We start from the raw sequence: 25,043 nt of genomic DNA, 5'->3' as shown, positions 1-25,043 counted from the left end.
ATATATATATATATATATATATATATATATATATATATATATATATATATATATTTTAAATTTCAGGATTACTGTTCTACAGTCTTTATCTATCTTTCCTTCTCCAACGCATTATTCTACCTCAACCCTACCTTTATGCCTTCACTCTCTTTCCAAACTTTTCCTTTGGTACCCAGTATATCTTAACCCTTTTCCTGCTCTAGATTTTCCCCATTCCTTCTGTCTACCCCCTCCTAAATTTTCACCCTACTTGTATATATCTCATTTCCAACTCCCTGCTCCAAGCCCATTCACACCTCCCTCACAGCTGTCCTAAAAACAAAACAAAACAAAAAAACAAACAGTCTTTCTCTCTAACTCTTTGAAGTTGTATGTTGAATGTTAACTATACTGAAATTGTATGCTTTTTTTTATAAGATTGATTTGCCTATTCTTTTTGTTTGATTGTATGTTTTTGTTAGCTGGGTTCTACTCACCTTTATTGGTGGTTATTAATATCGCAAACACATTTCTATTCAGTGCCTTGTGTGTTGTACCTGGTTGTGTTGTATTTTGTGCCTTTAAATCAAAGCAGGAGAGAGAGAACTACACAACCAGATATCCTAAAAAGAGATCATGGGGAGACAAAAAAAACAGCCCGCATATGAAAGAAAGGCAGGCTTCACTAGAAAAGGAAGTAAACGAGATAGAGGCAAGCAACCTACCAGAGCAAGAATTCAGAGTAATGATCATAAGATGGTTAAAAAGAATGGAAGACAAATTTGACAATATGAGTAAGAACCAAGAGGAAATGAAGAAGAACCAAGAAGAAATGAAAAATGACATCACTACTGTAAAGAACTCAATAGAAAGCATCAAGAATAGACTAGAAGAAGTAGAGGACCACATCAGTGAGCTAGAAAACAAGATGGAAAAAAATACCCAATTAGAACAGCTTCTGGGGGAAAAAATTAAAAAGCAGGAGGGAAGTCTAAGGGAATTTTGGGGCAATACAAAACAAAACAATATTAGAATAATAGGGGTTCCAGAAGGAAAGGGAACTGAGGAAGACATGGAAAACGTATTTCAAGAAATAATGACAGAAAACTTTCCTGAGATGGAGAAGAAAAAACCCACTCAAATCCAAGATGCTTGCAGAGTCCCAAGCAAAATGAACCCCAGAAAACCGACCCCTAGGCACATTATAATTAAGCTGGCAAACACCAACAACAAAGTAAGAATCTTAAAAGCAGCCAGAGAGAGACAGAAAGTTACATATAAAGGAACCCCCATCAGACTAGCAACTGATTTCTCCACAGAAACTTATCAGGCCAGAAGGGAATGGGATGAAATATACAAAGTCATGCAAAGGAAGGGTCTGAATCCAAGAATACTGAACCCAGCAAGGCTATCAATCAAAATTGAAGGTGCAATAAGGAGCTTCACAGACAAAAACAGACTAAGGGAATTTATCTCCACCAAACCAGCAATGCAAGAAATACTAAAGGGTCTACTGTAAAAATAAAGAAATAGGAAACGAAGAAGGAACACAGGGGTATAGAATAAAAATGGCATCAAGTAAGTATCTATCAATAATAACTTTAAATGTAAATGGACTAAATGCTCCAATCAAAAGACATAGGGTAATGAATTGGATAAGAAAACAAGACCCATATATCTTTTGTCTACAAGAAACCCACCTCAGAAAAAAAGATGCACACAGACTGAGGGTGAAGGGATGGAAAAAGGTTTTCCAGGCAAAAAGAAATGAAAAAAAAAGCTGGGGTAGCAATACTTATATCTGACAAATTAGATCTCAGAGTGAAGGACATAACAAGAGACAATGAAGGCCACTTCATAATACTATAGGGAGCAATCCAACAAGAAGAAATAACCCTGGTAAATATATATGCACCCAATATGGGAGCACCCCAATATATAAAAAAACTGCTGGAGGACATTAAGGAGAGATTAATTGCAATACAATCATAGTAGGAGATTTTAATACCCCACTGTCACCCTTTGACAAATCATCTAAACAAAAAATCAGCAAAGAAATATCAATCCTCAATGACTCGCTAGACCAGATGGAATTAATCGACATCTTCAGAACATTCCACCCCAAAGCCACAGAATATACATTCTTCTCAAGCGCAAATGGGACATTCTCAAAGATAGACCACATTTTGGGACATAGGCAAAGTCTCTTCAAATTCAAGAAGACAGAAATCATATCAAGCATCTTCTCAGATCATAGTGGCATAAAACTGGAAATTAACTACAATGAAAATAATTCAAAGAAATCAAACACATGGAGACTAAACAGCATGCTATTAAACAAGGACTGTGTTACCAGAGAAATCAAGGAAGAAATTAAAAACATCCTGGAAACAAATGACAATGAAAACACAACTATCCAAAATCTATGGGACACAGCAAAAGCAGTTTTGAGAGAGAGGTTCATTTCCCTACAAGCCTATTGTAGAAAACTAGAAAAAATGGTAACAAATGATCTAACTCTACAACTCAAAGCGTTAGAAAAAGAGGAACAAGAAAAGCCCAGTATAAGCAGAAGGAAGGAAATAACAAAAATCAGAGTGGAGATAAATGACATAGAGACCAAAGAAAAAATACATAAGATCAACAAAACCAGGAGCTGGTTCTTTGAAAGAATGAACAAGATAGATGAACCTCTAGCCAGGCTAACCAAGAAACAAAGAGATAGGACTCAAATAAACAAAATCAGAAACAAAAGAGGTGAAATAACAACAGACCCTGCCGAAATACAAAGGATTGTTACAAAATACTACGAACAACTCTATTCCAACAAACCGAACAACCTGGAGGAAATGGACATATTCCTAGAAAAATGCAACCTTCCAAAACTCAATCAGGAAGAATCTAAAAATCTCAATAGAGCAGTGACTTGGGAAGAAATTGAAACAGTCATCAAAAGCTTCCAGCAAACAAAAGCCCAGAGCCAGATGGCTTCACAGGAGAGCTTTACCAAACATTCAAGGAAGAACTAAAACCTATCCTCCTCAGACTATTCCAAAAAATTCAGGAGGAAGGAACACTTCCAAACTCCTTCTATGAAGCCAGCATCACCCTAATACCAAAACCAGATAAAGAAAACTCAATGAAAGAGAATTACAGGTCAATATCCCTCAGGAACATTGATGCCAAAATCCTCAACAAAATGCTAGCAAATCGGCTCCAGCAGAGCATCACAAATATCATACACCATGAACAAGTAGGATTTATTCCAGGAATGCAAGGTTGGTACAATATCTGCAAATCAATAAATGTGATACATCACATAAACAAATTAAAAGATAAAAATCATATAGTCATATCAATTGATGCAGAAAAAGCATTTGATATAATCCAACACCCTTTCCTGATAAAAACTCTCAATAAGGTGGGAGTACAAGGATCATACCTCAACATAATAAAAGCTATATATGATAAACCCACAGCCAACATCATACTCAATGGGCAAAAACTAAAACCATTCCCTCTAAGAACAGGAAAAAGACAGGGATGCCCACTATCACCACTCCTCTTTGACATAGTACTGGAAGTACTAGCCATTGCACTTAGACAAGAAGAGGAAATAAAAGGCATCCAAATTGGAAAAGAAGAAGTAAAGTTATCCTTATTTGCAGATGACATGATATTGTATATAAAAAAAACCAAAAGATTCCACTAAAAAACTAATTGACTTAATAAATGAATTTGGCAATGTAGTAGGATACAAATTTAACGACAAGAAGTCTATGGCATTTCTATAAACCAACAGTGAATTTATAGAAACAGAGACTAAAAAAGCAATTCCATTTACCATCGCACCAAAAAAATTAAGATACCTAGGAATAAACTTAACTAAGGAAGTAAAGGACCTATACGCGGAAAACTACACGACACTGAAAAAAGAGATAGAGGAAGATGTAAAGAGATGGAAGAACATACCATGTTCATGGATTGGTAGAATCAACATCATCAAAATGTCTACACTTCCTAAAGCAATCTATAGGTTCAATGCACTCCCCATTAAAATACCAACGGCATATTTCACTGACCTAGAAAGAACTCTCCAAAAGTTCATTTGGAACAATAAAAGACCCTGTCTAGCCACAGCAATCCTGAGAAAGAAGAGTAAAGTAGGAGGGATCTCAATACCAGACTTCAAACTGTATTACAAAGCCACTGTTCTCAAAATAGCCTGGTACTGGCACAAGAACAGACATGTAGATCAATGGAATAGAATCGAGAACCCAGATATCAACTCAAATCACTATGCTCAATTAATATTTGACAAAGGAGGCATGAATATACAATGGAATCAAGACAGTCTCTTCAATAAATGGTGTTGGGAAAATTGGACAGATACATGCAAAAGAATAAAACTAGATCACCAACTTACACCATACACAAAAATAAACTCAAAATGGATACAGGACTTAAACATAAGACGTGAAACCATAAAAATACTAGAAGCATCCACAGGCAACAAAATCTCAGACATATGCCAAAAGAACTTTTTCACTGATATTGTCCCTAGGGCAATGGAAACTAAAGAGAAAATAAACAAATGGGACTACATCAAAATAAAAAGCTTTTTTACAGCAAAAGAAACCATCAACAAAACAACAAGAAAGCTCACTGTGTGGGAGAACATATTTGCAAATGTTACCACTGATAAAGGTTTAATCTTCAACATCTACAAACAGCTTATACAACTAAATAAAAGGAAGATGAATGATCCAATTAAAAAATGGGCAATGGACCTAAATAGAATCTTTTCAAAAGAAGACAGAAGGAAGGCCAAAAGGCACATGAAAACATGCTCAAAGTCACTAATTGTCCGAGAGATGCAAATCAAAACAACAGTGCAGTACCATCTCACACCTGTCAGAATGGCCAACATCAACAAATCAACAAACAACAAGTGTTGGCGAGGTTGTGGAGAAAAAGGAACCCTCGTGCACTGCTGGTGGGAATGCAGACTGGTGCAACCACTGTGGAGAACAGTGTGGAGTTTCCTCAAAAAACTGAAAATGGAACTCCCATTTGACCTGGTAATCCCACTCCTAGGAATATATCCCAAGAAACTAGTAACACCAATCAGAAAGGATACATGCACCCCTATGTTCATAGCAGCACAATCTACAATAGCTAGAATCTGGAAACAGCCTAGGTGCCTGTCAGCAGATGATTGGATAAAAAAAACTATGGTACATCTACACAATGGAATACTATGCTGCCATTAAAAAGAAGGAATTCTCATCATTTGCAGCAACCTGGATAGAACTAGAGAACATCATGCTGAGTGAAATAAGCCAGTCAATGAAAGAGAAATACCACATGGCCTCACTCATTTATGGATATTAAAGAACATTATAAACTGACAAACCAAAGTCAGATATAAAGACAGTAAAGCAACAAGCAGACTGTAAAATTACAGTGGGGAGGATAGGGAGATCTGGGGGAGATAAGAGATCAACTGAAAGACTTGTATACATGCATATAAGTACAACCAATGGACACAAAACTCTGGGTAGGGAGGGTATGTATGGGACGGGGGGAAATGTTAAAATATATACACAGATAATAATTTAAAAAAAACACACAGAGAAATAATGACAAAACTTCCCTGATTTGAGAAAGAAAAAGGTCACACACACCCAAACAAGATGAACTCAAAAGGACCCATACTAAGACACATTGTAATTACAATGGCAAATATTAATGACAAATAGAGAATTTTAAAGTCTATGAGAGACAAGGAGTCACCTACAAGGGATTTCCCATTAGATTATCAAATGATTTCTCAACAGAAACAGATCAGACCAGAAAGGGATTAAAATGAAGTATATAAAGTGATGCAAAGCAAGGGACTGAATCCAAGAACACTCTATCCAGCAAGGCTTTCTTCAAAATTGAAGGGGAAATGGGAGCTTCACAGACATAAAGAGGCTAGGGGAGTTTATCACTATCAAGCTATAAATATAATAAATGATAAAAGGACTGAGGTGGAAAGAAGAAATAGAAAAGGAAGAATGAACACAGGCATAAAGAATAAAAATGGTCATGAACAAAAACCTATGAACAATGACCTTAAACATAAATGGACTAAATGCTACAATGAAAAGACATAGAGTGGCTGAATGGATATAAAAAAAAAAAAAAAAAAAAAATGAGCCAAATACATTCTGTCTACAAGAGACCCACCTCAGGACAAGGGACTCAAACAGACAGAAAGTGAAGGGATGAAAAAAAATTTTCTGGCAAATGGAAGTGAAAGAAAATGCTGGTGTAGCAATACTTATATATGACAAAATAGAACTCAAATTGAAGGCCATTTTGAGAGATAAAGAAGGCCACGTCATATTACTAAAGGGATCAATACAAAAAAGTGATATAACTCTGGTAAACATATATGCAGCCAATGATGGAGTAACCAGATACATAAAAAATACTTCTGGAAGATGTCAATGGAGAGATAGGCAGCAATACAATAATAGAAGGGGATTTTAATAACCCATTGACATCATTGGATAAATTATCTAGACAAAAAATTAACAGAGAAACAGCAATCCTAAATGACTCACTAGATTAGATTTACTTAATCAACATTTTCAGAACATTTCACCCCACAACTACAGAATACAAATTCTTCTCAAGTGCATATGGGACATTTACAAAGATAAACCACATATTGGAACACAGGAAAAGTCTCTTCAAATTCAAAGAGATTTAAATCATATCAAGCATCTTCTCAGATTACAATGTCATAATATTACTAATAAACTAAAATAAAAATAATTAAAAATTTCTAACACTTGGGGGTTAAATAGGATGCTATTAAACAATGATTGGGTTACCAAAGAGATCAAAGAGTAAATTTTAAAAAAATCTTAGAAACAATTGACATTGAAAACAAAACAATCCAAAATCTATGTAACACAGTGAAAGAAGTCCTGAAAGGGAAGTTCATAGCACTAAAGACCTACCTTAAAAATAACAAAAACTTGTAATAAATTATCTAACTCTACAACTTACAGAATTAGAAAGAGAGCAACAAGAAAAGCCCAGAGTAAGAAGAAGGAAGTAAATAATAAAGATTAGAATGAAAAAGAATGACATAGAGATTAAACACACACACACACACACACACACACACACACACACACACACACCACATAATATCAATAAAACCAGAATAAACAAAATTGATGAAAGAATAAACAAAATTGATGAACCTCCAGCCTGGCTCACCAAGAAGCAAAAAGAGAGGACACAAATAAACAAAATCAGAAATAAAGGAGTTGAAATAACAACAGATCCCACAGAAATACAGAGAATTGTAATAAAATACTATGAACAATTCTATTCCAACAAACTGGTCAACCTAGAAGAAATTAACATATTCGTAGAAAAATACAACCTTCCAAAACTCAATCAAGAAGAATAACATAATCTGAGTAGGCCAAAAACTATGGAAGAAATTTAAGCAGTCATCAAAAAAACTTTCAGCAAACAAAAACCCTAGGTCAGACCTGTTCAACAGGTGAGCTTTACTAATTATTCAAAGAACTAAAACCTATCTTCCTCTGACTATTCCAACAAATTCAAGAGGAAGTCATACTTCAAAGTTCTTTCTATGAAGCCATCATTACCTTAATCCCAAAATCAGATAACGTCACTACAAAGAAAGAATTACAGGTCAATATCTCTGATGAACATAGATGTTAAAATCCTCAAAAATATTCTAGCAAATAGAATCCAGCATTACACTAGAAAGATCATACACCATGACCAAGTAGAATTTATTCTGGGAATGCAAGGCTGGTACAATATCCACAAATTAATAAACATGAGACATCACAAACAAATTGAGAGATTAAAAAAATCATATCAACTGATTTAGAAAAAGCATTTGAAAAAAATCCAACATGCTTGATTTATTTTTCATTTTTTATTGTTTAAAGTATTACATATGCCTCAATCCAAAAAAATTTCTTGGTAAAAATTCTCAGTAAAGTGGGAGCAGAGGGATCATAACTCAACAAAATAAAAGCCTTATATGACAAAAACAGCATACTAAAATGGCAAAAACCAAAGCCATTTCCCCTAAGAACAGGAACAGGAAAGGGGATGTCCACTCTCACCACTCCTGTTTGACATAGTACTGAAGTGTTAGCCATAGTAATCAGACAAGTAGAAGAAATAAAAGAAATCCGAATTGGAAAAGAAGTAAAACTGTCATTATCCTCAGATGACATAATAATATACCTAGAAAAACCCTAAAGATTTCATTTAAAAAAAAAAAAACACTACTGGATGTAATGAATTCTGCAATGTAGCAGGATTCAAAATTAACAGCCATAAACCTATGATTTTTTATATACCAATAATGAATGTGCAGAAAAAGAAATTTTTAAAAAATAATGCCATTTACTATTGCAACAAAAAATTAAGAAACATAGGAATAAACTTAAAATAAGGAAGTAAAAGACTTATACTTAGAAAACTACAGGACATTGAAGAAGGAGATAGAAGAAGACATAAACAAATGAACGATATATAATGTTCATGGATTGGTAGAATCAACATCTTTAAAATGTCTATACTACCTAAAGCAATATATAGATTCAATGCAATTCCCATTAAAATACCAACAATATATTTCACATACCTACAACTAACTCTCCAAAAATTTATATGAGAGAAAAACAAAGAACCCGAATAGCTGCAGCAATCCTGAGAAAGAAGAACAAAGTTGGAGGGATCACAATACCAGATATCAAGCTATATTATAAAGCCACTGTTCTCAAAACTGTTTGATACTGGCAGAAGAACAGAGGCCAATGTAACAGACAGAGCACCCATAAATTGGCCCAATCCATTATGCTAAATTAATATTTAGCAAAGGAGGAAAGAGCCAACAATGGAGTCAGGACAATCTATTCAATAAATGGTGTTGGGAAAATTGGACAGATACATGCAAAAAAAATGAAACTAGACCACCATATTACACCATACACAAAAATAAACTCAAATAGATAAAGGACTGAAGCATAAGACGGGGGAAACCATAAAATTTCAGAAGAATCCATAGGCAACAATATCTTACAGCTCCTTGGGCAATGGAATCTAAGGAGAAAATAAATAAATAGCCCTACATCAAAAATAAAAAGCTGCACAGCAAAAAAACCATCAACGTAACAATAAGAAAGCATGGGAGAACATATTTGCCAATGTTATAGCCAATAAAGGCCTAATCTCCAAAATTCATAGGAAACTCATACATCTTAACAAAAGGCAGATAAACAATCCAATAAAAAATAATGAGCAAAAGACTAAAATAGAAACTTTGAAAGTGGACCTACAGAAGGCCAAGAGAAATATGAAAACATGCTCAATGTCATTTGTCATCTGAGAGATGCAAATCAAAATGACAATGAGATACCATCTCATACCTGTCAAAATGTCTATCATCAGCAAATTAGCAAATGAAAAGTGCTGGTGAGGATGTGGAGAAAAAGAAATAACTCACGCAGTGCTGGTGGGAATGTAGACTGCTGCAGCCACTCTGGAAAACAGAATGCAGTTTCCTGAAAATATTAAAAATTGATCTCCCATTTGACCCAGTGATCCCATTTCTAGGAATATATTCCAAGAAATAGGAAATACCAATTTGAAAGTATATATGCACCCCTATATTCATAGTGGAACAATTTACCATAGCTAAGATTTGGAAACAGTCTAAGTGCCTATCAGCAGATGAGTGGATTAAAAACCTGTGGTACAGCTACACAACTGCTGCAGTAAAAAAGGAGTTCTTACATGGATAGCTATAGGTAATACTTGTGGCGACCTAGCAACAGCACGGATGGACATGGAGATCATTATGCTAAGTGAAATAAGCCACTTGGAGAAAGATATTTATCACATGATCCTACTCATTTGTGGAATACAATGAACAGCATAAACTAATGAACCAAAATAGATCCAGAGATAGAGAAGTATCAAACAGGTGGTCAAACTTCACAGGGAATGCAGGGAAGGGGTGTTAAAAGATCAACCAAAGGATTTGTATGAATGCATAAGCAATGGAAACAAACACTAGGGATGTGAGGGCATGTGATGGGAGTTTGGGGTGCTCAGGAAGAGGTCAATGGGGGGTAAAAGAGAAATATGTAATACTATATGTAATACTTTATACAATAAATAATTTTTAAAAATAAGAAAGAAAGAAAGAAAGAATCTGCTAATGCAAAGTGCCTAGAACAGTCCATCAGACAAACTCTTTTTCCTTGTGAAGTGATGGAATTCCCCAGACATCAAATGCAAAGCAAAAAAAATATCGTTATATAATTCATGTAATCTATAATAAGTCATAATTGTAACTGCCTTTATTATTCGTAGTATATTTTATATTAGACTTTATATTTCCTTCTCCATTATTATACTTGCTTTAAATACTTTTCTTTATGACTAATGGCACTAATGATAGCAAACACTCATATAGTATTTATATATAAATGCCAGACATTATTATATATTAACTCACTTAATCCTCACATTAATCCTTTGAGTTAGTTGTTATATATGTGAATACATATATACTCGTATATAGATGTACTTATATGTATATATGTAGATAACATTATATTCTATATAACATAATCTATACTAATAAAAACCTTGATGGTCGTCACACCCTAGCATTGTCCCAAGATGGCCACCACATGATGGCTGCCACAAAATGGCCACCACAAGATGGCCACGTGCACAGAGGAGGCAGGGCCTGACAGCCACTCTGCACAGTGAGGCCTGGGGGTCCTGTGGCTCCATGAAGCATGGACGAGGCCAGTCTCGACATCTCCTCCACCTTGTGCAGAGGAGGTGAGTCCTGGCAGATGAGGCAGGTTGTAGCAGGGGAGGTCAGTTGTGGGAGATCAGGCTGATAGGGGAGGCCAGTTGGATGTAATAAATCAAAACATATAACTACTAGAGGCCCGATACATGAAAATTCATGCACTTGGCGGGGGGGAGGGGTCCTCATCCCAGTCTGCACCCTCTTGCAGTCTGGGAGCCCTCAGGGGTTGTCCAACTGATGGCTTAGGCTCACTCCCCACTGGGAGTGGGACTAAGCTTTGGTCTTGCCTCCCTCTGTGGGAGGTGACCAGCAGGCTGATCAGGAGATGGTGCCAGTGAGCGGCCAGCCCTGTCCCCCATCGCCTTGCCAGTGCCTTCCTCAGTGGGAGGCCACCAGGTGGGCCAATGAGGCGCTGGCACCAGCCAGTGAGCAGCCAGCCCCACCCCCCCTATCGCCACTTCATCACCTTTGGTTGCCACCACCCATTCTATCTGCCTGCTGGCACGTGCCTTGGTTGGCCTACTACCACCTGTATGCTGGCCCAGTTGTTCTACCATTCAGTTGATTTGAATATTATGCTAGATTTGAATATTATGCTGTTATTATATAGGATTATTCACAAGAATAATAAGAGTCAAACAGAATTTCACTTGAGAGAAAATTAATAGGTGTTTGGATTTTTATTTACCATTATTTGTTTAAAATAGAAAAAATGCCTATTTTGCATTAGACTCTTACTACTTTCTTTGAAAACACATCCTTACTTTAAATAAAATTAATTTCAAAAAATGTAATAATATACTAATTGTAATTGCTGGATGACTAAAAACTATTGCTTTAATATACAACTCCTGGAATGATACATTAATGGTTCTGTCTATACTCTGACACTTGAATGAAATAAATATGTTTGATATGATCTCTCTTTTGGATGTATTTACCAAGTGGTGTGTTGTTGAACTTTCATTTTTATAATCCAGATAAAAGTATATTTAGATTTAAAGTCTACTTTTGAACTCTGAAACATTATTTGATGGCTTCATTCCAAGTATAGTTTCTATATACACACACACCTCCACCTCTCACCCCATCTCAACTATATTATCTGCTGAAATATACCACTTCTATTCTTAGAATACACTATCAATGTTAATTTTTACTGGTAAAATTAAATATTTGGTCTTGAAGATTTTACTTTCTTTAAAATGAAATACAGCTTAGTTGATTTTTTATTTGTTTTGTTAATTTTCCTCCAAGTCCTTATACTTTCTTGGAAATATTATCTGACTGCACAACACCAAAGTGAAAATGCCACTTGAAGTCTATTTACATGAACTACAGACCATTAAATAAACTGGATGTGTTCTTAATGTAGAAACAGAATGTTTCCTGACATTTGGTTAGAAATATTAAATCAAATTAGCCTGGATAAGTCAACTTTTATGAGGACTGAGAACTGCTAAATAAAACTTTAACAGGCTCTAACAAATGGTACTTTTCCTACCTGGAACTGAGTAAGGTTATTAAGGGATTCAATGAAGCTAAGTGTAAGTTTAATATTTTTATCCAGTGAATACAAAAATGAAGTAAAATCCTGTTAATTATTTCATAGATGATAATACTTATAGAAAGTAAAAAAAAAAAAATACTCAAAAGAGTATTTAAATCAACAATAAGTTAAAATAGGAAACAAAATGGCAACTCTAAATACTGAGCCTGAACTTTTTGAAACATTAGCAAAAACAAGGATGGAAGTTAACACACACTCAAGAACGTATCCTCCAGAAAGAACAATTAGTAAATTGTAAAATGCTGCCACTTTTGAGTATAATATACTGTTTATGAAATAAAGAATATTACTACTTAAGATCTTTGATACTCACAGAACAATGATAAGAAAAATCAGACTTTTCCTGCACAGATATTGGAATACTTATTATAAATCTTAGTAACTTTTATCCTATCTAATAAAAGAATATATGCAAATTAACTGTACCTTCACAACACCAACAAGCCACTCCAACCAGCCAATCAGGAGTGAGTATGCAAATTAACCCCAACCAAGATGGCTACAGCCACAGAGAGAGCAGGAAGGAGGCTTGGGTTTCCACAGTGTTGGAGACAGCCAAGCTTTCCACACACCCTGGCCAGCCCAGGTCTCCACTCAATGCTACAAAGTTTCAATTATAGAAGATAAATAAATCCCAACAAAAATGGTGACAGCCACAGAGCTGGAGACAGCAGGAGCCTAAGGTTCCCCCAGTGATGGAGGAAGCCATACTTTCTGCAGCCCTGGCCTGTCTTGGCCTCTGCTTAAGGCTACAAAGTTTCAATTATAGAATATAAATAAATCCCAATAGAAATGGCTGTGACCATGGCCATGGAGCAAGCAGGAAGCTTGGCTCCACTCCAGGCTACAAAGTTTCAATTGTAGAATATAAATAAATCCCAGATACCAGGGCTTCTGCTTGGGTTGCCAAGGGTGTGGCTGGCCTGCAAACCACCACAGGCCCCTCACCCAGGCCACCTCACACCCCAAGGGAACCCCCACCCTGATCCGGGTCACCCTTCAGGGCAAACCAGCTGGCCCCCACCCATGCACCAGGCCTCTATCCTATCTAATAAAAGAGTAACGTGCAGATTTACCATCACTCTAACAAAAGATTGCTGCCCCCATGGGGTCAAAGATTCTGCCCCCATGTGGACACAAAATGGTCACCACGAGATGGCTATCAGGAAAGGGCAGTTGGGAGGGACTAGGCCTGCAAGGGAGGGTAGTTGTGGGTGATCAGACCAGCATGGGGAGGCAGTTGGGAGTGGCAAGGCCTGCAAGGGAGGGAAGTTGGGGGCAATCAAGCCTGCAGGGAAGGGCAGTTGGAGGGGACCCAGGCATGCAGGGGAGGGTAATTAGGGGTGACCAGGCCTGCAGGGGAGGGCAGTTAGGGGCAAACAGGCTGGCAGGGCAGCAATTAGGCATCAATCAGGCTGGCAGAGGAGTGGTTAGGGGTGATCAGGCTGGCAGGCAGAAGCAGTTAGGGGCAATCAGGAAGGCAGGCAGGTGAGTTGGGAGCCATCAGTCCTGGATTGTGAGAGGGATGTCCAACCGGGCCTAAACAGGCAGTTGGACATCCCTCAAGGGGTCCCAATTGGAGAGGGTGCAGGCTGGGCTGAGGGACCCCCGTCGTCCCCTATGCATGAATTTCGTGCACCAGGCCTCTATTATATTATTTTTTAAAAATCAAACTTTTAATACCAGTTGTCAAGGAAAACTGGAGCTGCAACAGTTTATAGCTTCCCAGCACTCCAGAACCTGCTAACCTAAACACAGCTTAGACCAGAGACAGTGAGTTTGGCTACAGACATTATGAATATTGGGTGACAGTAGAACATACAAGTAGGAAAATAATATAGCAGATAGAAATATCTGGAAATTGATATATTGGAGGCATTTATTTAGAAGTGATATTTGAAACAATGGGTCGCCCATCAGGTATGGCTCAGTGGTTGACCATCAACCTATGAACCAGGAGGTCATGGTTCAGTTCCCAGTCAGGGCACATGCCTGGGTTGCAGCCTCAATCCCCAGTGTGGATTGTGTAGGAGGCAGCCGACCAATAATTCTCTCATCATGAATGTTCCTATCTCTCTTTCCCTCTCCCTTCTTCTCTGAAATAAATAAAAATATTTTTTAAATGAAACTATGAGTTAATGAGAAGTCACAGGTAGAGAAAATAAGAGAATGTACATGGGAAAGTATAGAGAAAATAAGTAATAGATTATGGGCCAAATACTAAAACTTCAGGAGAAATCAACATTTAACAGAGAGATGAGGACAAGAGGGAAAGTGGTAGAAAAGTAGTTGAATAGATAATATAGAATCATAAATAACAAGAAAGGAGAAATTTTAAGAAGTAGGACATGATCATGAATGCTACATAAAGCAATTAAGTCAAATAGGATGAAGATTTGGTAAAGTATCCTCCATAGCACTTATCACAATTGAAATGAGTTATTTGGGTAAATTAACATCTTACCTAACTAAACTTGAGTTATAAAGACAGACCTCATGTTTCCTACTATAGCTTTAATGCCTAGCAATGCCTGACAAATAGCTATCACTATATATAAATAGTTTTTGAATGGGTAAATAAGTGAATGGATATCATGAAACTTACTAATAGCAGTACAAGTGACCCTTGGAATTACAGTGTCAATGAAGCAATGAAGGTAGATGTCATGTCATAAGGGAATTTAAAGAAAGTGACCTTTTAAAATAGAGAAAGTGGTTAGTAAGGTAGTAGGGGCAGATTTTGTTAACTACCTCTTAGAGATGTATTTTTGCTGAAAGGAGAGAGAAACCAGATCAAGTGAATTTCCTGTCCTAGTATAGTATCTACTTATCAGATATACCTCTAAGAATTCTGACAGACTTCCAGATGATGTTCCAGAATTTAAGGTAGCCACTACAGTTTCCAACTCCACAAGTGATGTAAGCAATAGGACCACCTGCTTTATTACTGCTCTTTTTAGTAAAATCAGAAATCCCTGGGCTAGGCATGATAGAGGATGTGGAGAAGCATGATAAGGAAAGAGAGGACAAAGGAAACAGTAATGCTACCCACAGAAAGAAAGAGCCAGGAATGAAATCAAGTTACAGAGAAGTTAAAGGACTCCTTTATTTATTTATTTATTTATTTATTTATTTATTTATTTATTTAATTTCTTTATTGATTAAGGTATCATATATTTGTCCTCAACCTCCCATTACAATCCCTCACCCCCCCAATTATGCCCCCACCCCCCTATTTTCCTTGACCACTGGTTAGGCTCATATGTGCGCACATAAGTCCTTTGGTTGATCTCTCTCTTTTTAAAGTCATCCAAAATGTGCAAATGTGTGTGGGTAGATAAATGTGTGAGAGAGGCAGCACATGCACAAGCAACATATTGGACATACAAAAACATAGTTACAAATAATTTCCAACTATTAAATATTACAGACAATTAGCTAAGTATTGATATTTACATATGCTGGTAAAATAGTCATAACCCTTGCCCTTGTATAATAAAGCTTAGGTAAAACAAACTACTCATTTTACATATTAAAGTTGCATTTCCTTTTCCTATCTTTAACATACTAAATCAGTGTTTGTTTCCCAAAGTGTGGTACTCGTACCCCCAGGGGTACGGGAAGAGTTTGGTGGGGATATGCACTGCACCGTGCTTAGCTGCGCCTAATTCTACATTCTCATGAGTACAGGGGGTACTCAACGTACACATATGAATTATAGAAGGGGTACACATATGTCAAAAGTTTGGGAAACACTGTTAAATAATAAGTAAGTAGTTTCAACAAAACACTATATGTTCCTCCAAGACACAAAGAGGTAGAACTAATTAATTTATTATTTAATTCCCTGAACCTATTAGACTTTATCAAACCTGAATAAATTGAAAGACAACCAGCCAGTTCTGAAGCTCATGTTGGCAGATTTTTAGAAAATCATAAATATATAGAATAAACATGATTTGACAACAAAAAACTTTTTCCTTATCTGTTTCCAAAATATTAGTTGCCTATATGCAAATACGTGTGTGTGTGTGTGTGTGTGTGTGTGTCTATTTAAGGATTTCACTGAATCCAATTGGATGTCTTCATGCATTTAAATCGTGGGTATAAATTATAACAGTATTTAATCTGTTGTCTAAACAATGTAAAACAACTTATAAAGTAAATTAAACATTCAATTCTAGTGCTTAAGACATTTTAATGGAGCTAAGACTTAAATAGTATTCTAAAATACATTATCATCTTTAGGAGCAGTTTCTATTCATGACTTGAATGCTTTAAATAAATAACTTCCTTTTTCTCTGAGCATATATTTTGACATATTTTGTTGCAAATGTTATTTTTCAATTAAATAAGGAAGATGGCATTACTAAGTAAAACAACCCATACTAAAGAGAATTTTTTTAAAAATAAGCCTGATATGTCTTTCTTGTGTATATTCATATCTCATCATCGTATTAAAAATACATTTATCTTGAAATTATCCCTGGGTTTTCATGCTTTAGAAATTCTTCTACTAAATATCTATACATACTGAATATTTAATCATATCATAAAAAGACTGAATGAAAAAAAAACACTTAAATGCTAAATAAAACATCTTAGTTTTCTAACAAATGAAAGGACTTATACATAGAGGTGTGAGAGGATTTTGGCAAAGTGACTCAGTACTTCTGCGATTAACTTGACTTCTTTATGTCACTAGTATAAATATTTATTCCTGGAAACAACCACTTATCAGTTCAGTTGGATTGGTAAAATATTTCAATTTGTAGAGTAAATTAAATGCTAATGACAAGAATATATTTACATTTCTCTTCTCAAGCCATAAAACTTATGGAAGTCCAATGGCCAAAACATGCCTTTCTCCTTTATTTAAAAAACCCATATCAGCTGGTGGAAGGAGTTATTTCCCATAAATAAATCCTGCCCCCAAACATAAAAAAAAATAAGAAATCACACTGAATACCCCTATTCTTACCTCAGTATGATAGACATTTTTGGAGGCTCACTTTACTTTCAGACATTCAAACTGTAGAATGCTAAACTACTTGAGCCTTATGGAGTGCTAGGAGCCAGAACCTGAAAAACCAGTCCGTCACTCCTGTTCCCCCAGTCTATTTACACATTGAACACACCCAGTAGCACAAGGTAATATTTATCTGTGTTGGAAAGCTATTCCAAGAAGCAGGCAGTATGTCCATTTTCAAAAAGGAATGCCTCTGTTTATCAGCAGGTACAAGGCAATAGCTGTTTCATCCCCTAAAGCACATTTAGGAGAATTTTTGTCATGAGGTATTTTTAAGAACAATGTTGTAAAGGTGATCCAGTCTTTTATTTTATTCCTGAAAATTTTATTTTAAAGGACCTGAGAAAAATAAATCTAATGATAATAACTAATACATATATAACAAGTATTATTCCAAGTGATATATATTCCAAACATATATCAATTTACATAATTTTCAAAATTTATTAGGTATGAACTATCATTATCCCAATATTACAGATGAGCAAAATATTTTGCCCATGGTTGCCCAGTTCATAAATGATAGAGCCTTAAATTAGTTCTAGGTACTCCAGCATCACAGCCCATGTATCTAACCATGACACTGAACTGTTATTACTTTTAGAAGACAATTTCATAGCAGGATGTGGCTGTTCAGCTGAACATTAGATAATGGATGCAGTTTTCTTGTTGCTTATACTATACAGCATTTTAAGTTGGAATAAATAAAAATCTTGGAGGACTGTTCCCACACAATGCTAATTCTTTTATATTATCACTAGAGGCCTGGTATATGAAATTCGTGCATGGTGTGTGTGTGTTGGGGGGAGGGGGTGTTCTCAGCCTGGCCTGCGACCTCTCACAGGCCAGGAGTCTTTGGGGATGTCCTAAGCTGTCAGTTGGGCATCCTTAATGCTGCTGCAGAGGTGGGAGAAGTTCCCACCACTGCCTCTGGGCTCACCAGCCATGAAACTGGCTTCTGACTTAGCAGTGCTCCCCCTGTGGGAGCGCACTGACCACCAGGGGGCAGCTCCTGCATTGAGCGTCTACCCCCTGGTGATCAGTGCACATCATAGTAACCGGTTGTTCCACCATTTGGTTGATTTGCATATTAGTCCTTTATTATATAGGATAGTAGGCCTCTTTTTAGCTTTAGTGGCCCTTTGGGGTCCTAAGGATAGATTTAAAAAAAAGATAAGTCTAGTTAAAATACCAAGGGAGTTATTACTTTTTCATGTTGAAAGACTCACGCAGGAGAAACCAATGCAACATTTTTTAAAATAAAAAGTCTCATGAAACCAGTTGGTCTGGTCAGTGGTTGAGCATCAATCTATGAACTAGGAAGTCATGGTTCAATTCCCAGTCAGGGCACATGTCTGGGTTACAGGCTCAATCCCCAGTATGGGGTGTACAGGCAGCAGATGATCAATGATTTTCTCTCATAATTGATGTTTCTATCTAGCTCTCCTGCTCCCTTCCTCCTGAAATCAATAAAAAAACATATTTTAAACAGTCTCAAGGATATGTGTTTTGTTCCTATTGGTCTTTCTTTAAGTTCATTATTTTTTCAGCTGTATCTAAGCTGATGTGGAACCCATGTAGTGTGCATTTTATTTTGGTTACTAGTGCCCCAGTGCATGGATTCGTGCACATTGAATGGAAATTAAGTAGAAGGTGGCTGGCAGGGTGGGACTGGGTGAAATGGACTGAATATGCCCTGGAGCCAACCTCCTGTGGTCCCTCCCTGGCCAGCTGTACCTGGGGCGACACCATGGCTCGAAGGGAATTTGTGGAGTACCAGGGTCCCTCAGGCAGGTGTGGTCCCTCAGCCTGGCCTGTGGAGATTGTACCCAAACCGGCTCTCCAACATCCCCCCAGATTGCAAAAGGAAGGTTCTTGGATGACGCACCCTGGAATTGGGCTCCCTCCTCTCTGGTTCCAGGGCTGGTCACCTGAGAACCACCATTGCCAAGTCACTGCATCTTGGCAACTCCTGCATTGAGTGTCTGCCCCCTGGTGGTTAGTGTGCATCATATTTACCAGTTGTCAGAGGGTCAGTCAGTCACTTAGCCTTTTATATATATAGATTATGATTTTAAGTTTTAAATTTTTTATTTTATTTTTTATAGTTTTCATTCATCTGCTGAAATTCTCTATGCATTCATTAAGACCATATTTCCTTTTATTCTTTGAACATATTCTCCTTTAGTTCTTTGACCACAGATTAATTGCTTTAATGTCTTCTTATTAAGAGTCCAACACTGGGCATCTTGGGATTTGTTTCTACTGACATTTTTTTCTTGACTATAGGTCACATTTTCCTGTTTATCTGCATGTTGGTTATTTTTATTTTATATTGAACAATGAAGATGATATATATATATAGAAACTATGGGTTCTGCTATCTTCCTCCAAGGAATGATTTTTTTCTAGTAGGAGTTTAATATATTTGGTTTTAGGCTTTGTTAAGGTAAATATGCATAAAGCTTAAGGTCTTTCTAAATCCTAATTAATTTTGAGGAATCAGTCTTCAAATTGTATGTCTGCTATAGATATTGTAAGGGTTGGGTTTTGGAATTTTTTAGGGTGAGTCTATTATAGGTCTTACTTTAGGACATGGTGTTTAGTTGTAAGGTTTCTGGTGTCTCAGCCAGATTCCCTGTTTATTCATGAGGTATTGTTGCCTGGAACTCCAATATCCTCCAGCATGGATCAACTGGTAATATCTGTTTCTCTCTCAACACCGAATCCCATGGTAAATCTCAGGTAATCTTGCTCTGTGAATATTCAGCCTAGGCCTCAACCAAAGGCTCTTAAAAAATCTCCAAATGGACTTTTACAAATCTTTCTTTATATAGTTCCCTCTTCTCTGATTCCCTGTCTTGCAAATTCCAGCTTCTTCAGGACTACTGAACTCTGATTTCTGCATCATCAGCCAACTAGAACCACTGTGTTCTGCCTGGAATCTAATTCATTGTGACTCTGAGAAGTTTTCCCCTATGCAGAGAACTGGAGTGATTGTTGAGCTATCTTGTGGTTTGCCTTTCTCTCTGTAATCACAGCATTGTGCTGCCAATTGTATAATGTCCTAGAACAGTCAATTCATATACATTGTCCAGTTTTAGGGTTGTGTATGACAAAAGGGCTAGTACAGTACCAGTTACTCTATTATAATCATAGTGAAAATCTCCAAAGAGATTAATTTTTGAACAAATTTAAGAGTTATGAGGAACCTATTTGCTCTGTCCAGACTTATAGTCTTGTGAAATTTTAACCATCTTAAAACATAATCATATGCATCATGTGACAGGAAGTTTGTGGGAAGAACTTCAGGGGACATGAGATAAATTAGCTGGCTGCTATATCCTTTATCCTCACCTAACATCTTATTTTGGGTTCCTTTAGAAACAGATGCTGAGATGTGGGTTTGAGTAGTAGTGGTTTATTTGGGAGGTGTATTAGTTTTCTATGGCTTCTGTAACAAATTACCACAATTTTTATGGCCTAAAACAACACACATTTTTTTGTCTTATAGTTTTGAAGGTCAAAAGCTTGAAATCAAAGTCATGGGGCTAAACTCTGGGTATTCTCAGGGCCACTTTCTCTCCAGAGGTTCAAGGGAAGACTCTGCTTCCTTGCCTTTTCCAGCTCAAAGAAGGGCATTCCTTATATTCCTTATATGTGGCCCCTTCCACAATCTTCAAAGCCTATAATAGCAGAACATTTGCTTCATTGGTAACATTGGCTTCGTTTTCTGTGTCAAATCTCTCTCTACCTTCTTTCTTTTTAATATATATTTTATTGATTTTTTACAGAGAGAAAGAGAGAGGGATAGAGAGAAACATCAATGAGAGAGAGTCATCGATCAGCTGCCTCTTGCACACCCCCTACTGAGGATGTTCCCGCAACCAAGGTACATGCCCTTGACCGGAATCGAACCCGGGACTTTCAGTCCGCAGGCCGACACTCTACCACTGAGCCAAACCAGTTTCGGCTCTCTCTACCTTCTTATAAGGACATTTGTTACTGCATTTAGAGCCCTTCCATATAATCCAGGATATTATCCTCATCTCAAAATCATTCACTTAATCATATCTGCAAAGTCTCCTTTGCCATGTTAAGTAGCATTCACAGGTTTATCGAATACAACATGGATATCTTTAGGAGATATTTTCTAACCTACCAAAGTCCATCCTTGAGCCCCTAGACATTCATGTCCATATATAATAGCATGCAAAATATATTAATCTCACACCGTCAACTTTAAAATCCTGAACACTTTTTGTTGTAGTAAAATATAGAAATGTTTTAAAATGCTTTAATAATGTCTTAAAATATTGGGAAGGTTTTGAAATGTTTCCTTGAAACTTAAAGTGTGATATTAAGGACACATTCCCCACTATCCTAAAGCATGTATACCCCATAGATAAGGATTTGAACTTCAGTTACTGACTCAGAGTGACTTTCTAAGATAACCATTTGTGTGAGTGATGTACTCTCCCTAACCTCATGTAACCCCTCATCCTGTTTGAAATTAACATGTGTGCATTGATGTAATTCATTGATAACCACCCGAACTGATGCAGGTACAAAACAGGCTTTAAAAATAGGTCCTGGCCAGCTAACTGTGCTCACCTGTAGAGACAAGCACAAAGGCATGTCTTTTTGTCAGTCCGGCGTGACACCACTCCACTCTCCTCTCTCTGCTAGACAACAGAAGAAAAGCTAATACCTCCTGATCAAGACGCAACTGAGCTCCCGGGTAAGGAACGCCAGCTCCTTGCATCCGAACTGGACCAGCCCAGCTGCCAGACCTCAGAGGACAGCATCACTGGGGTCCCACCAAGCCTGTACCCACAGCATCAGAAATTTTTGTGAGTAATAAATTGCTGTATGATTTGCAACTGCATATGTTTCATGTGGTGTAATTCCTTCGGCAGTTAATTGAATCATTTTGCATAAACATAAAATTGAAATTAAAGCTTCTGGTCGTCAGTCCTAGGCCTAGCCTTGGTCCTGCTTGAGTAGAGTAGCCTCTTTGCTAGCAACTACTGGAATGTCCCAACACCTGCACAATTAGTTTATCTCAAGGGACGCCTTAGATAAACATCTTATATCCTTTCCCAGGATCTACTTGGGACACTTTTTCCTAGTAGTACCAACCCAAAATCTAAAATCTTATCATCAAAAGTCAGGTATGAGTAGAATTGTGGGACTTATCCACGCTGCTGCAAAATTTATTCACCAATTGTGCACTGCTGAAACTGGAAAACAATGTGTCTACTATCAAAATACAATGGTGGGACAGGCATAGGATAATGTTACAGGTATTCTGATTCCACAAGGAGGAACAAGGAGAGTCACAAGCCCAGAGTAATGTCAATCCAACCAGCAAGTTCCAGTAGGTTTCAAGGCCTTCAAATAATTCTCTAGGGCTTAAAACTCTGCTCTCTGCCTGTGGTGGCTCTAGTCTCTGGACACATTTCAATATAAATAAACAATATTCTTGTGTCTGTTCTCAGAATTCTCTTTTGAAATGCTTATATCATCTGTTGGTTATCTCATGAGTTAAGCAAAATCTATTAATGTGTTTATTTCATATATGTTTGAATGTCATTATTTTATCTTATTCTGAAAATTATCTTTTAATCATCTTAGAGGCAAACCAAAATGCACAATACATTAACCTACTAGAGCCAGGTAATTTTCAAATACAGAGAAACATATTTCATTCAGAGTTTAAGACTGGACATGTCTTTTCTTGGTCCAGGTGAATCCAAAGCACCATTACAGTGATGTTAAGTCTTTTTCTCTAATGTTCATTTTCCAACCTCCTATCTTAGTCTTGGTTTCATTTTGGATACATTATATCCAATAATTTATAAACCATTATTGCTAGAACTAGATGGGAATTTGGTTTTAGAGTCGACGATTTTGAGACCTCTCTAATTGGATTCATGGTTTATAGAGATCTAATCTAGACTAGATGAGAGACAAGAGGAAATCTGAGGTTGTCAGTGTTTTTGTTTATTGGTTTATCTGTTTTGAGCTCAAATCATTTAAGAATTCCATACCCTCTAGGAAGAGAACAAGATTTTGACATTGAGACTGATGAATTTTTATATTTCTATGTTTATTATTTACATATAGCACATTATAGAATTAAAGCTATAAATTCTGCCAAGCATGCATGGTGCAGTGGTTGAAAGTTGACCTATGAGCAAGGAGATAACAATTCAATTCCTGGTCAGGACATACGCTCAGGTTGTGGGCTCTATCCCCAGTGTGAGGCGAGCAGGAAGCACCCATAGATGATTCTGTCTCATCATTGATGTTCAATTTTTCTCTCCTTCTACATCCTCTCTGAAATGAATAAAAAATCTATATATTTTTAAAAAGCTATAAGCTCTATATCTCTATGCTGTTATGTCTATGTGTCTCTAAGAACTTCCTTCTGAATGTATAAGTGTGAAATTTTTTCCTACCTCTGAGTCATATTAATATACTAGAGGCCAGGTGCATGACGTTCGTGCACTGGAGTTTATGTGTGTGTCCCTAAGCCCAGCCTGCACCTTCTCCAATCTGAGACCCCTTGAGGGATGTCCAACTTCCATTTATAAACAGGCAGTTGGACATCTCTCTCACAAACCGGGACTGCTGGCTCCCAACCACTCACCTGCCTGCCTGCCTGATTGCCCCTAACCTCTTCTTTCTGTCAGCCTGATCATCCCCTAATCACTCCCTTGCCAGCCTGATCAATGCCTAACTGCTCCCCTGCCAGCCAAAATGCCCCTAACTGCCCTCCCCTCCTGGCCTGGTCACCCCTAACTGTCCTCCCCTGCTGGCCTAGTTGCCATTTTTTTTAAATTTTTGTATTGAGGTATTAAATGTGTACATATCTTACCATTGCCCCCCCCCCACTCCCATACATGACCTCAAACCCAGAGTTTTGTGTCCATTGGTTTTGTTTATATGCATGCACACAAGTCTTTCGGTTGATCTCTTATCTCCTCCACCTCTCACTAACATTCCCGTTATAATTTCACATTCTGTTTGATGCATTACTCTCTATATATCTATCTTTTTGTTCAACAGTTTATAATTTTCTTTATTACCAATAAATGAGTGAGATCATGTGGTATTTTTCTTTCATTGACTGGATTATTTCATTTAGCATAATGTTCTCCAATTCCATCCAGGTTACTGCAAATGGTAAGAATTCTTTCTATTTTATGGCAGCAAAATATTCCATTCCCTAGATGTAATATAGTTTTCTGATCCAGTCATCTGCTGACTGGCACCTAAGCTGTTTCCAAATCTTGACTATTGTAAATTGTGCTGCTATGAACATAGGGGTGCATATATCCTTTCTTATTGGTGTTTCCAGTTTCCTAGGATATATTCCTAGGAGTGGAATTACTGTGTCAAATGGTAGTTCCATTTTCCGTTTTTTGAGGAAACTCCATAATGTTCTCGAAAGTGGCTGCACCAGTCTACATTCCCACCAGAAGTGCACGAGTGTTCCTTTCTCTCTACATCCTCACCACCACTTGTTGTTCGTTGATTTGTTGATGATAGCCATTCTGGCTGATGTGAGA

The sequence above is a fragment of the Pipistrellus hanaki genome (genome assembly GCF_964339955.1).
Source record: "Pipistrellus hanaki genome assembly, chromosome: X".
NCBI lineage: Eukaryota > Metazoa > Chordata > Mammalia > Chiroptera > Vespertilionidae > Pipistrellus > Pipistrellus hanaki.
Note: the sequence above shows the minus strand (reverse complement) of the source record.